The 14,240-nt window shown below is 36.9% G+C and overlaps 1 protein-coding gene and 1 long non-coding RNA gene across 2 annotated transcripts in view; both read right to left on the bottom strand.

Moving 5' to 3' along the window:
• The window catches only part of LOC109383270 (uncharacterized), a 45,122-nt gene extending 44,612 nt beyond the window's left edge, over positions 1-510 (bottom strand). The window contains exon 1 of the long non-coding RNA XR_002124148.1: positions 101-510. This is a non-coding gene — a long non-coding RNA (uncharacterized LOC109383270). The remainder of the gene's footprint in view (positions 1-100) is intronic.
• The window catches only part of DLG2 (discs large MAGUK scaffold protein 2), a 2,099,601-nt gene that overhangs the window by 1,260,739 nt on the left and 824,622 nt on the right, over positions 1-14,240 (bottom strand). The gene's annotated exons all lie outside the window — the stretch shown is intronic.

The raw sequence follows: 14,240 nt of genomic DNA, 5'->3' as shown, positions 1-14,240 counted from the left end.
CAGTCACTCTCCCAACAGGCAGACATATAAACAAACAAAAGAATTGTTCGCACCCCCAGAGGAGGCAGCATGCATTAAAAAGACATGAACCTCGTCCTACCTTGCATCCAAACATCAACGACAAAGTGTTGTTGGTGCAAGCAACTTTGCAGTGGCAAATCATTGGTGTAAAACAGTCAGGGTCCTTAACAACAGGGGACATTCCTTTCGGGCTGCGGCAGTGGCAGCTTGCGGGGGGACCCGAACACGATGCTCGCCGGCCGGCACATGGAGCGACAGCCTAGACCGAGCGGCAGCTACGATCGCTGCCCCCTGCGCCCAGCGCAGCCATCCCAGCGCCTGGGTAGGAGCAAAGCTGAGGGCAAGTACCGAGCGTCTTCGGGGTCTCCCTTCCCTGGGGAATGAGGCGTGGGGGTAGGGACAGAACCAAGATGGGTTTTTAACCCCCTTATGGTGAATTTGGGGGAGGTAGAATTTTAAATAAATAAATAAATAAAAATAAAAGGGAGCCAGGCGCTTAGAGGAGGGTTCAAAGGAGGTGGGGCAGTATTAGCATGTAAAAGGATGTGCCCGCCTACTCGCCCCAGTCACATAAGATTGTCATGGGAGCCGAAGGGGGCTGAAATTATTCTCTGAAGAAAAAAAAAAAAAAAACTGCAGCTCCAGATTTGGTAAAAAGCCAGTGGCTTGCAGCAATCCAGAGTCACCGTGGGGAGCGCTGGCCAGGCAAGTGGGGTGGAAGGGAGGGCCGAGGGGGAGGGAGCCTGGCGCTGGCCAGCCTGGCCCAGCCGGCTGGTGAGCTCCGTGCTACGGAGGAGTACCTGGGGTAGACATGCAGGGGCTCCCAGCCCTGATGTGACCCAGGGACCACACTCGATACCCATTGCTGCTGCTGCCCGAATGAATGTAGGCGACCTCCGAGGCCGAGTTCCTGAGAAGGGGAGGGCTGCGTGGAGACCGGCTGGGCACATCCTCCCTGCCCTCTGACAAAGGCGTGCCTGGGTTGATAGCCAGCAAAGGTTCTAAGGCAGAAGTGGGCTGGCAATGGTTTCCCTGGGGCCCGAGGCCCTTGATTTCTGGGGCAGCGAGCCCACTCCCTCCCCGGGGTGGTAGAATCAATGTCAGAATCCAGCCTGATATGAGATTTTTCAAACTCAAAAAGGAAGAGTCCGCCCCTTCCCCACATTGATGTCTCAGAAGCTCCAAGAAGCCTCAGAAGTATTTATGTTGTTCCGGAAGTACGAATATCAAGACTGGTGGATATTTTATTGGTTGGGTTTTTTTTTCCCCCTTCTTTTTTTTCTTTTTAAAGTGAGGCTATCAAAATTGCAAAAGACCAAAAGATATCAGCATGTGGCTGGACCAGCTGCAAAACTGCTTATTAGAGACAAAAAAAAAAAAAAGCTATAGAAAAGGTACAGGCTAGAAAGTGGATAAAACTAGCATCCTTTGAGTGCCACCTGAGTACTCAGTACTATGCCTCAGATGGTTGGTAGAAAGAGCAAGACATCAGAGTTTGGGATCAGACCCTGGTTGTGGTGGTGAGTGTGGCTTTGTATGTCATTTACAGTGTCTGAGCCTCTGTCTGCCTGTCTGTAAATGGAGCTATTAACCCCTACCCTGCAGTGTTGTCATGCAGACCAGAGATGATAAACAACACAGTTCTCTGGTGAGCCTTGGTGGTACCTGGCTGCTCTTTACCTACATAGTGTATCTCATGTCTTAACCTGAGAAGTAAATGTTATTGGACACCTTGTCCTGGGGGTAAATGTGGCCCTAAAGGTTATGTCATTTGCCCAAGTCACACAATCAACAAGCCTTTAAGGGGGAGGTTCAAAAAAACAGTGCTGGGAAATAGTTTAAGAAGCACCTTCCTAGGAGACATTGCACACTTCTCCAAAAGCATGTCCTGAAGTCGTCAGACTGATTTGAGAAAGGTCAGGCCTGTCGTATTCACATGAAGGTGGTAGTTTCAAAAGTCTTTCTAATTGCGCACTACACTCCTATCCCATTTGGAATACAGTAACAGCATAGTCCTAACCACCCTTAGAAACTGCCAGAACCATGTCCTCCTGATGCAATTCCACCAGAATGCCAGACCACTTGTGCTCTAAAATGTATATGAGCCCCCCAAAACACTCTACTATTCAGCCTTACAAAGTTTTGCTAATAACAAAACAAAAACAATGACTTGCAAATTGTCAAGTCAAATGCAATGCCCTATAAACTTTGTTCACTTGTCCACATCCAAAATACCCCACCCTCTAGTCCCGAGTTAATGGAAACTAAACCTGATTGTATCAGAATTGCCTGTATTGCTTATTACAAAAAAAAAAAAAAAAAGATGCTCAGACCTAACCCTACATTGTCATTCCTTAGGAGGATACAAAATAATCCAAATTTTTAATCAGCCCCCTGTTGAGAGGAATATGGGTGCTTCCTACAAAATTAAGGCCTCTTGAATGGAGCTGAGGCACATCAGGTTCTAACTCAAGAGGGCAGCTAAGCCTCTCAGGCTTTGGGATTCTTAGACCAAGTGCGGGAGTTCTTACCTAGTTGCTTTCTCTACTAATAATCAGGATTGCTTCAGTCCAGCTCATATCTAGGGATTGCTGTGGCTCAGCAGATTTAATATATGTGGCCTTAACCATAGCAGATCACATTTTAGGAGAACTGGTGGCTGGTGCCTTCTGTGGAATCTTAAAGTCACATTCACAGATTCAGTGTATCCCTTAGCATTTTCTTTATGTTACCATAAAATGTGTGATTGTGAGAGCACTTCCACCTACAAAGTATCTATAATTACTGCTGCTTTTCCAAAGGAGAATGGATTCTAAAAAAAGTTGTACAATATTTCCCTTCTTCATTAGCCTATAATTTGGATTTCAAACACCCTAAAAGTATTGTATGCTCTATATTGTGATGTTCCAATAATATCTAACACAGTCTTTCCCTAATGAATTACCCGAACTAAGGCTGACCTCCAATTCTAGGGCAGCATTCAAGGCTGCTATATTCAAGTCATTTCCCATTTTACAGTTTGTGCCGGTTTAGACTGAGACAGCCAGATAAAAAAATATAAAGGAAAAATGTATATTTAGTTGCCTTGATCTTTTATTGTTTAACTTTAATCAATGAGAGTTAATTCCTCTCTCCCCCCTCCCTCCTCTAAACACACACACACACACACACACACACACACACACACACATACACACACACAAAGGGGTCTGTGTGTGTATGTGTGTGTGCATTTTTTATCTGGCATATGCATCTGACAAAATGCTTTCCCTTAATTCTTGTCTCTCAATAATAACTCTGGGATGAATTGAAGGGGGGAGAAAGAAATGTGGTTTCCATGACAATGCATTCCATAGTTACAGCCAGTAACCACTATGGTTAAAAGGAAAAAAAAGGAATCACTGTTACCTTAAGATATGAACACACTGCATTATTGGTCTGAAAAGCACTAATTTGGATGTATACTGCATGGGGGTATACTGCAATGTTTTTAGGAAGTGATATTACTAGGGAATACCAGGAGATGATGCATTCATTAAATAGTTAAAATAGCCACCCTTAATTAGACATTTCACTGGTTGGTCACATTTACAGTTCTTCCCACTAATCATCACTTTTGCAAAATGATAGACAACTACATACTATTAAACATTTTTCCTCAAAATTGACTCATAGTCACACACAAAAAACTAGAATCATCAATAAATGTGACCAGCATTTAATTTTAATCTTTTAGTATTGTTATTATTATTCCTAATCAGAAAATGGAACAAGTTAAGAAGCATTGGTTATTTCCTCACCTTTTTTTCCTTTCTCTGCTGATCCCTTCCATGGCAATTTTTAAAAAGAGATCGTTCATGTTGGAAGGGAAAAGAGTGTATTGGACAGTAGGAGCCATGGTGTTCCTTCCTACTGGCTGTGTGACTTTAACAGGCTACTCAGCCTCTCTGAGCCTCAATTCCCTTGTCTATTAAAATGAAATGGGTATACTAGAGCATCTCTAAGTTACTTCCAGTGCTGATGTTCTCTCAGTGGTCTTCCAAATATAGGGTATTAAGAACATAAAGGAAATTTGAGAAGCCATTTCCTTCAGTCCCCTGTCTTCAGAAAATGAACTCTTCTATAGTGCTTACTATTTCTTATGCTCTATTATAGTGTTTGTGATGTGCACTGTTTTAAATTCAGCAGTGTGCTAAAACCAGGTCCTACTTTTAATAGCCAACTGATTGTACCTCTTCTGAACTCTTCATTCAGTGCCACGTTGGTGGCTTGGAATCAGCCACTGAAGAAGTGCTTCCACAAGATAAACTAGCAAACACTAAGGGTCAAAACTTTTTTCTTCAAAGAAACATTTACCTGCATAGCACTGGCTTAAGTACTTTATCTACATTAACTTATTTCATTACCACAACCACTCAGTCTTATAAAAAAAAAAAAAGGAAACTGAATCACAGAGAGTTGAAGTAACTTGCACAGGCTAACAAAATTTATATACTACTTAGTCAAATGAATCAACTAACAAAAAACTCCCAATGACTTTCAACCACAAATGTTTATTTCTTCCCCATGTTAGATGTCCTTCAGTGCTTGACTGTGACTCTGGCCCAAGTTATTCCATAAACAGAAAAGCAGCCCTATCAGGGACGTGACGTTCCCATGGCAGAAGGAAAATGATGAATGGCTGAATACATAGTGGATCTTAATATTTCTGTTCAGACATTAAAAACATCTTTCTGCCCAACATCTTATTAGCCAAGGAATATCATGTGGCCAAACCTGATGCCAGTGGGGTAGGAAAGGGTAACCATCTCAAAGGGAGGAAGAAGAGAATATCGGAAACCGTAATACAGGTAAACAACAGCTTAGGTGGGTGATAGAATTGGATTTTGAACCCAACTCTATTAAATAACAAAATTTGTTATTTAATAACTCTTTGAGGGAATTCTTTCCTGTGACTCCTATGAAGAAAGCATGGTACATTTTGAGAACCTAAAAACTTTGGAGTCAATCAGACACATTAGGTTTGGCCAGTAATTGCTACATGATTTCAACCTTTATATTTTTTTACCGCTCATCCCTTTCACTACAAATTGAAGTCCACTTATCTTCATTTAATCTTTAATGGAGGTGTTTTTGTGCAATTAATTCATCAATAAGTTTATATCATAAACTATGTTTTTATCATTGAGCTCCCTAAAATATATAAAGCAGAGAGGTACATGAATGTCTTTCTACCATCAATGAGTTTACAAATTGAAAAGAATGTCATGAAATAAAGGCCAACAGTAGCTCTCCCTCACAGTGGGAAAGTATATATAATTAAGCACTAATAAATGTACTTAAAGTCCATATAGTTAAAGTCTCTGAACTACTGAGCTACCACTTCCTTTTCTGTAAAAAGGTGATAATGTTACATGATTGTTACACAGTTTACATGAGATAATGTATTTCAATATTTCTGGCACTCATCTGGTTTGTACTAGGCACTCAGTAAATTGGAGAGGATTTATGTTAATTTCATGATTTTAGTTTCAATAAAAGTTAACTGGAAAGAATAAACCTATTAAACCCAATATGTTCAATCTCTTTATACTGAATAATTCTCACTTATTAACCCTTTTTCACAATTTATAGACTCCCTACAACTCCTCAGACCCTTTCTCAGCTCTCTCACATCCCTCTTACTGAGAAATACACAACTGCAACAAGGGTTTGTATTAGAGTCAGGCCTCATACAACTGACCCCAATATCTCTCCTGCTTGCCCCATGATTGTCTAGTCTTCTGGTTCTCATTAATTTGAGTCCTCCATTTCCACTCCCAAGTATAAACCCCTCTGGGCTAGTCACACTGAGTGACTGGTTGACCTTTATTTAACTCATACTTGGTAAGTTTGTTTGACTTCTACTTGAAATAATTTCCTTGTTTATTTGTAGTTTGCAATGATTGAGTCAATAAATGAATGAATACAGAACAAATGAAGTGTGTGGGTTAAGCCAGGCTTTCCACAGCTCCCACCTAGGCCCCAGGTGAACCAGTATAGACCTTTGTCTCCTAATCCAGCCCCCATTCCCCCACCTCCCAGTTGGAAGGAGTACACCCTTTATTGAGAAAACGCCAGCCCATTGATTCAGTATCAATTTTGACAACTTGTTTTAGCAGCAAGTGCTTTCAAATAACAATTGTCCTCAGCTTCAATAAGGCAAGGCAAAATTTTGCTTCTAAGAATTCTCATGATATTTACTTTCATTCTTATTGTCGTTTTGAAAAAGCAACTCCAAAATATCACCCTCTGCACCAACTGTGAGAGTTCCTTCAGTAGGAAAAATCAAATGAAAAAGAATTCTTAGGTATTGTTGTTCACAAAATTTGATTTCAGTGTTGAAAGAATAAATGTGGGTATTGGGTTTCAGGCCTCCCTTTGAAACTTATGTAACTCTGAGTTAGTCAGTTAATCTCATTGACAGTTAATTTTCTCATCCATTAAAAAAGGGGAAGGTTTGGGCCGGCCAGGTGGGGCGATGGTTGAGAACTGGCTTGGGACGCCCAAGGGCCCCGGTTCAGATCCCACAGGTGAGGGCCAGTGACACTGCCCTCTACAAAAAAAAAAATAAATAAATAAAAATAAATAAATAAAAAAGGGGAAGGTTTGTTAATAATTACACCTATATTATGGGATTCCTCTCATGATTAACTAAAATATCATACGTGAAAATATTTGTCAGAGTTCCTGATATATATTTTTTTCAGAGTCAAAAATAGCATGTATTTTTAATAATATTTTTGTCCAAGTACAAAAGCAAAAGTTTAGTGTAGAAATAATTTAAAAACATTGTCAGGCGTAAAAAAGCAATTTGAAAATACTCATAATTCCACTGTCAGAGATAAGTAATCTTAATATTTTAAAAGCTATGCCTCCCATAATATTTCAAAAAAAATATTGTGTTCAAAATGTATACAGTATTGGCTGCTTTTGAGTGTAATATACCTTTGATACTTATCCATGCAGTTAGACAGATGTCTTCCTACAAAAGCACTATTTATATGTTATAGGATTTCAATATTTCATGGCATACTTCCTAAGTCCTTTTTTGTTAAGGGTAAAAAATACTTCTGATTTCAATATAATGAGAAAAATTGAAATGTTCTTGTGTGCAAATATTTGCACATATCCTTGACAAAACTATTAGGCTAAAACTTACAGATGGAGAATTCTTTTTGCAAAGTGTATGAATATATTTTTAAATTTTAATGTAGAATAGCCAATTTATATTTTTATCTATTTAAAATTCTATTAACAATCCTTATGGGACTGTGTCTTATTCTCCATAAATAATATATTATTGGAGATACTTCAGCCAAACCCTGCTGGTAGATTCTGATTTTGATTTGTCTGAATGTGTTGTTTTTATTTGATTTGATTATTTCATCATTTTTCTACATGATAGTTTAGCTTAGTACAAATTCTAGGTTGCCAGCAATTTTCTACCAGTGTTTTGAAGAATCGATCCAGTTGTCTTTTTTCTGTAAGTGCTTAATTGTTTTCCACTGATCAACATTATTCATTGTTTTAGTGTTCTGGATATTAAAGTGATTAGGTATGGAGTTCACTTTCTTTATCCTGTTTAGGTCTTCTTGTGACGGCTACATCTAAGGGTTTATATTTTTAATCAATTATATAAAAAAATGTTAAGGCATATCACTTTCATTTTCTCTCCCTCATGTTCTCTATCCTTTTTCCCCCCTATTAAATTGAAATTAGGCATATATTTACTGTTGCTTTCTCTTATTTGTTTTTATCTCTTTTGCTGCTTTTGCTGTAGTGTGGGAAACTTCTTCACAGATCTTTTCATTTACTAATTCTGTCTTCAGTTTTTTAATGCATTTATTTTGTTTTTAATTGTAGTTATACTTTTATTTTTTTAAGTTTTATTTTTATTGCTACATAATTTAGATATCAAATTATGTAAGTACAAGGTCTATAACATGTTGATTTGATAGGCGTAGATTGCCAAATGATTACCACCGTAGCATTAACACCTCCAACACCTCATATAATTGCCATTTCTTTTTGGTGGTGAGAATGCTTAAGACCTGCTCTCTTAGCAACTTTCAAGTATACAGTACAGCATCGTTAACTATAATCACCATGCTGCACATTAGAGCCACAAAACCCATTTATCTTATAACTAAAAGTTTGTACTTTTTGACCAACATCTCTCCATCCCACCCCCACCTCCCAGCCCCTGGTAACCACCATTCAGCTTTCTGTTTCTATGAATTTAGCTTTTCTTAAATTTCACATATAAGTGATATTATACCGAGTAAGTCTATCGCCATCTGACTCATTTCACTTAACATTAATACCTCAATTAATACCATAATTGCCATATGTTGCAAATGGCAATATTTTCTTATTTTTTATGGTTGAACAATATTTCATTACATGTATATATGTATATGCATCTATATGTATACATGCATATGCACATATATATCACATCTTCTCATTCATTTATCTTTGGAGGGACACTTAGGTTGTTTTCATACCTTGGCTATAATGAATAATGCTGCAGTAAACATGGGAGTGCAGATATCTCTTCGATATCCTGTTTTCATTTCCTTTGGATAAATACCCAGATGTGGGATTGCTGGGTCATAGGCATTATAGGTAGTTTCAATTTTTATTTTTTGAACAACTCCCTTGATGTTTTCCATAGCGGCTGCCCTGCCCCAATTTACATTCCCACCAACAATGTATAATTAGTGTTCCCATTTCTCCACATCCTTGCCAACATGTATCTCATTTTTTTAATGGTAGTGATTCTAACATGTATGAGGGGATATCTCTTTCTGGTTTTTTTTTTCTTTTTTTTTTTAGCTGAGCCATCCTGCTACCTATTGGTAGCTTAGCGGCTGCTCAGCTCGGGCTGGCATCGAACCGCTGTTGCTCAGAGCTCAAACTCTTGAGCGAGCTCTTAACCAACTGAGCCACTCGGCCGGCCCTTCTCTTTCTGGTTTTGATTTGCATTTCCCTGATAATTAATGATGTTAAGCATTTTTTCATGTACCTGTTGGCTCTCTGTACTGTACGTCTTCTTTGGAAAAATATCTATTCAGATCCTCTGATCATTTTTCATTCAGATTGTTTGTTTTGCTACTGAGTTGTTTGAGTTCTGTATATATTTTGGATATTAAACCCTTATCAGATATATGATTGGCAAATATTTTTCCATACCGTAGGTTGCCTTTTTGCTTTGTTGATTGTTTTGTTTGCTTGTTTGTTTTTATGGTCTGCAAGAACTATTAACAAATGCTTAACAATATTCATTTGCTCACTTAATTCATTTTTTAAATTCGTTCACTAATTATATGCCAAAACTAGCTAAGAAACATATTTCAAATACATGTCAACCAAACACAACAAAATTCCTGTGAGATCACTAATTCTATTTTTATACTATGTTTGCCCATCTGTGAAACAAAGGCAAATTATTCATTGTCAAAAAATATATACTAAACTGGAGTTCAACTCTGAGGGCAGCAATTCATGAGAAATCTATGTTAAAAACGTAGCTCATTTTAAGTGGCTTTATATTGCTGCTGTGATTCTCTACTACAAATAGATTGTCTTTATCAGCTTGCTTTCACCTGACCAAAATAGATGGCTCTTCTAGCTGCAAGGACTAAATGAGATGACTGACTTACCCTGAAGAACACCACATTATTATATTGCAAGCAGGGGCTCTCATACCCAAACTAAATGAAATAATTGCTCACCTGCAACTGTGAAGACATCAGATCTCTCTGACAATCTCAAGCTATATGCCATAGACGTAAGGTTATGACAATTGTCTCTTTTTCTCTTAATAAGCTGGAAGCATGTTAGTGAAAGTCCCGATGGCACCAAAGTAAAAATATAGACTTAGCTAGATTTCCATTTCCTGTTTGCTTAAAACACTGTAGAATCATTGTGAGAAAACCATCTTTTGGTACAATGTGTGAATTACTTCTGTCATAAGAATTCTGGTAATCTCTTCCTTTATAAGAACAGTCAACCTCAAGTACAATGTGTTTGAAGATCTGAACTGTGTTTGCTAAAGTTGTTAGCATCTGACCGTGGAAAAGCCTTTGCTAGGTTCATGATGTTAAGGCATTTACTTCATTTCCCATTTTTGGTTCCCCAGTTACTATTCGCTTATTCATTCATCCAACAGATAATTCCCCGTGTCTGTACTAGGCACCATAAGTTTGGGATACGGTGGTAACTACCAATCAATACAGTCCTGGCTTCAGGGAGAGTACAGACCAGTCGGGAAGGCAGGTTGGGATGAGTGCTTTGGGTAGAGCCACACAGCTCTCTGAGTACAGGGGAATCTTATCTAATAAGGGTGGTCAGAGACAGCATAATTGGCAAAGTGATAACTGAGTTGAAATCAGAAGGATAAGTGGGAAATTGCTGGACAAGGGCAAGAAGAAAGAACATCCAAATGGAGGGAAAAGAATATACAAAGAACATATGGTGCCCGGAAACAAGTTGTGTAGGAAGGGCTGAGACGGACTCAGAATAGCTGGAAGACAGGAAACAAGGGGAAACACCAAAATAAGAAGAGGCTGCAGAAAAAAGCAGAGGTCAGACTATGGGAGCTACATTTAAGATGTCTGTTTTTATCCTACAAGTGTTAGAAAACTACTGAGGAATACTTAAAAAGCAGTTTTATTGAAATATAACTGAAATATAATAAACTGCAAATATTTGAAGTGCACAATTTGATGTGTCAGCATAAATATTATACATCCATGAAACCATCAGCACAATCAAGACAATGAACATACCTATCACCCACAAGTTTCCTCATGCCCCCTTATAATTTCTACCCCTCCAACTCTTTCCTACTCCCTCATCTCAAAGCAACCACACATCTGCTTTCTGTCACTAGATTGGTTAGCATATTTTAGAAATTTATATAAATAATATCATATGTGTTTTGTCTGATTTTTTTTCACTCAACATACTTTTTGTGAGACATATCTAGGCTGTTGCATGTGTCAATAGTTCATTTCCTTTTTTTCATTGCTGAGTAATATTACATTGTAAATCTATAATGTTATAATTTCTTTATCCATTCATCTGCTGATGGACATTGGATTATTTCCAGTTTGGGGTTATAAAGCGCTGTGAATATTTCTGTATATGTCTTTGTACAGACATGTATTTCCTTTTCTATTAGATTGGAATAGGTTTTTTACATGGTAGGTGCATGTTTACATTTTTAAGAAACTGTCAAACTGTTTTGCAAAGTGGCTGTATCATTTTACACCACCAGCAGTGTTGCAGAATTCCAGTGCCCTCAAATCTAAGCCAACACCTGGTATAGTCTATCATTTTAATGTTTAGCCATTCTAATAGAGGGATAGTAGTACCTCACCATAATTTTTTCCCTAATGACTAATGGTGTGAACATCTCATGTGCTTATTTGCCATCTGTATATCTTCTTTGGTAATGTCCTATCAAATCTTTTGGTCACTTTTGAAATTAAGTTGTTTCTTACTGTTGAGTTTTGAGAATTCTTTATATACTTTAAGTCCTTAATTAGATATGTTTGCACATATTTTTCTCAGTCTGTCATTTGTCTTTTAATTTTTAAACAGTGTTTTTATCCAATTTATTAACTTTTTATGGTTCATACTTTTAGTATCATATCTAAAAAAAAAAGAAAAAAATCTGTGCCTAACCAAAGGTCACAAAGATGTTCAGCTCTAATTTATTTTAGAGTTTTTGTAGCTTTAGGTTTTATATTCAAGTCTACGATAAATGTAGGGTAAATTTTTTATAAGTAGTAAGAGCCATGGATCCAAGTTCATTTTTTTGCATGTATATATTCAATTGTTCTAGTATCATTTGCTGTAACATCTCTTTACTGAATTGTGTGCTTTGTAAAAAATCAATTGTCCTCATATGTATGGTTTATTCCTAGGCTCACAATTTCTTTCTATTGATCTATTTGTCTACCTTTACACAACTACCATCTTTACAGCAGTTCTTCCTTTCAGAGATGTTTTAACTCTCTAGCTACTTGAAGTTTCCATATGAATTTTACAATTAACTTATTGATGTCAACAAAAATTTCTACTGGAACTTTGATCGAGATTGTGTTGAATCTCTCAATCAGTTTAGAGAGAATAAATATCAAGGTTTATTGATACCCAGGAGCAAGGTATCGCTCCATTTATTTAGGTCATCTTTAATTTCCCTCAGCAATATTCTCTAATTTTCAATGTACAGCTCTTTTACATCTTTCATTAGATTTCTTCCTAAGTATTTCATACTTATACTATTATAAATGGAAATTGCTTTATTGATTTCAATTTCTGACTGTCCCTTCTTAGTATGTAGAAATAAAATTGAGTTTTGTGTATTGACCTTTTTTCTACAACCTTGTTAAACTTGTCAATTTGGTAGCTTTTTTATTTATTTTTTTGTAGATTCTATCAGATCATATCATGTCATCTGAAAATAAGAACAGTTTTACTTATTCCTTTGTTTCTTTTCCTTGGCTAAAGGTGATGCATTGATCATCCAGTACAATATTACATAAAAATAGTTGAGATATTCCTGTCTTGTCCCTGATCTTAAGGTACTCAATCTTGCACTATTAAGTATGATACAAAGTGTAATAAAAAATATGGTGAATGTTTAAATTAAAAAAATATATTACAGTAAAAGATACATTGACATTAATTCCCTCAAAATACTCTTCCTTGCTTTGAACACACTTATCCCATTGTTCTTGTCACTTTCTGAAGCAGTTTTGCAAGTCCTCTTTCATGAGTGTCTTTAAGTTGTGCTGTCATGGCTACCTTGACATCCTGAATCAATTCAAAATGTTTACCTTTCATGGTCATTTTGACTTTGGGGAAGAGCCAGAAGTTGCACAGTACCAGATCCGGTGAACAAGGTGGAAGAGGACACACCGTAATGTTTTTATTTGACAGAAATTACCATATACCAGAAGCAGTGTGTGACATGGCATGTTCTCATGATGGAGGATGCAGTAAAGACATTCACAAAACAGGACTTCCAGAACTGCTTCAGAAAGTGGCAAGAATGACGGGGGATACGTGTGTTCAAAGGGGAAGTATTTTGAGGGGGATTAATGGCAATGTGTCTTTTACTGTAATAAATTGTTTTTATTTGAACATTCACCATATCTTTTGATCATACCTCCTATTAGATATAGGTTTTTTATAGATGCTCTTTATTAAGTTGAGGAGGGTCCCTTCTAATTTCTTCTGGTTTGTTGAGAGTTTTTTTAATCAGAAATAGATATTGGATTCTGTCCAATGTTTCTACATCTATTGAGATTATTATTTTTCTTAGTTTCTCAATATGGCAGTTTTGAATGTTAAACAACCTTATGTTCCTGAGATCAACCTCACTTGCTCATGATGCATTGTAATTTTAATATAGTATTGGATTCCATTTGCTAAAATTTTATTTAGAATTTGTACATCTACCTTCATGAGGAATTTTACTCTGTAGTATTCTTTTCTTTTATTTGCCTGTTTTTGATATCAGTGTAATGCTGGCCTCGTAAAATCAGTTGGAAGGTATTGCTTATTTCATAATATTCCCAAACTGTAAACAACCCACATATATATTAATAGGTAAATGGATAAATAAGACAGGATCCATCTGTACAACCTCAAAATCATTATTCCAGTTGAAAAAAGATAAGCACAAAAGTGTGCATACCATATAATCCCACTTATATAAAATTCTACAAAATGAAAATTAACACATTGCAACAGAAAGTAGATCCATTGCTGCCTAGGCCTAGAGGTAGGGGAAGGGAAGGGCTGAAAAGGGGGATAAAGGCTCTTTAATGGGCAATGGAAATTATCTGCATTTTTATTATGGTGGTGGTTTCACTGGTGTACATACCTATCAAAATGCATCAAATTATAAATTTTAAAAAGATACAGTTACTACATGTAAATTCATGTTTATTAAAAGTATCTTAGATGGTTTAGGATTCAAGATCAAGGCATTACATTAACTATGTAGATGAATTCTCAAATTACACACCAATGGTGCAGATTTTAATCAAGGTAACTCCCAAATTAATTTCTTCCTACACAGATATTATAGAAGCTGGTGATTTCCTACTTTGTTAGAAGATGAACTTTTGTATAGGGCTCAGTTTTCCAGAAGTAGG

This window comes from Hipposideros armiger, unplaced genomic scaffold (assembly GCF_001890085.2).
Source record: "Hipposideros armiger isolate ML-2016 unplaced genomic scaffold, ASM189008v1 scaffold_79, whole genome shotgun sequence".
Taxonomy (NCBI): Eukaryota; Metazoa; Chordata; class Mammalia; order Chiroptera; family Hipposideridae; genus Hipposideros; species Hipposideros armiger.
The sequence above is the reverse complement of the archived record's forward strand: the minus strand, read 5'-3'. Positions and strand labels throughout refer to the sequence as shown.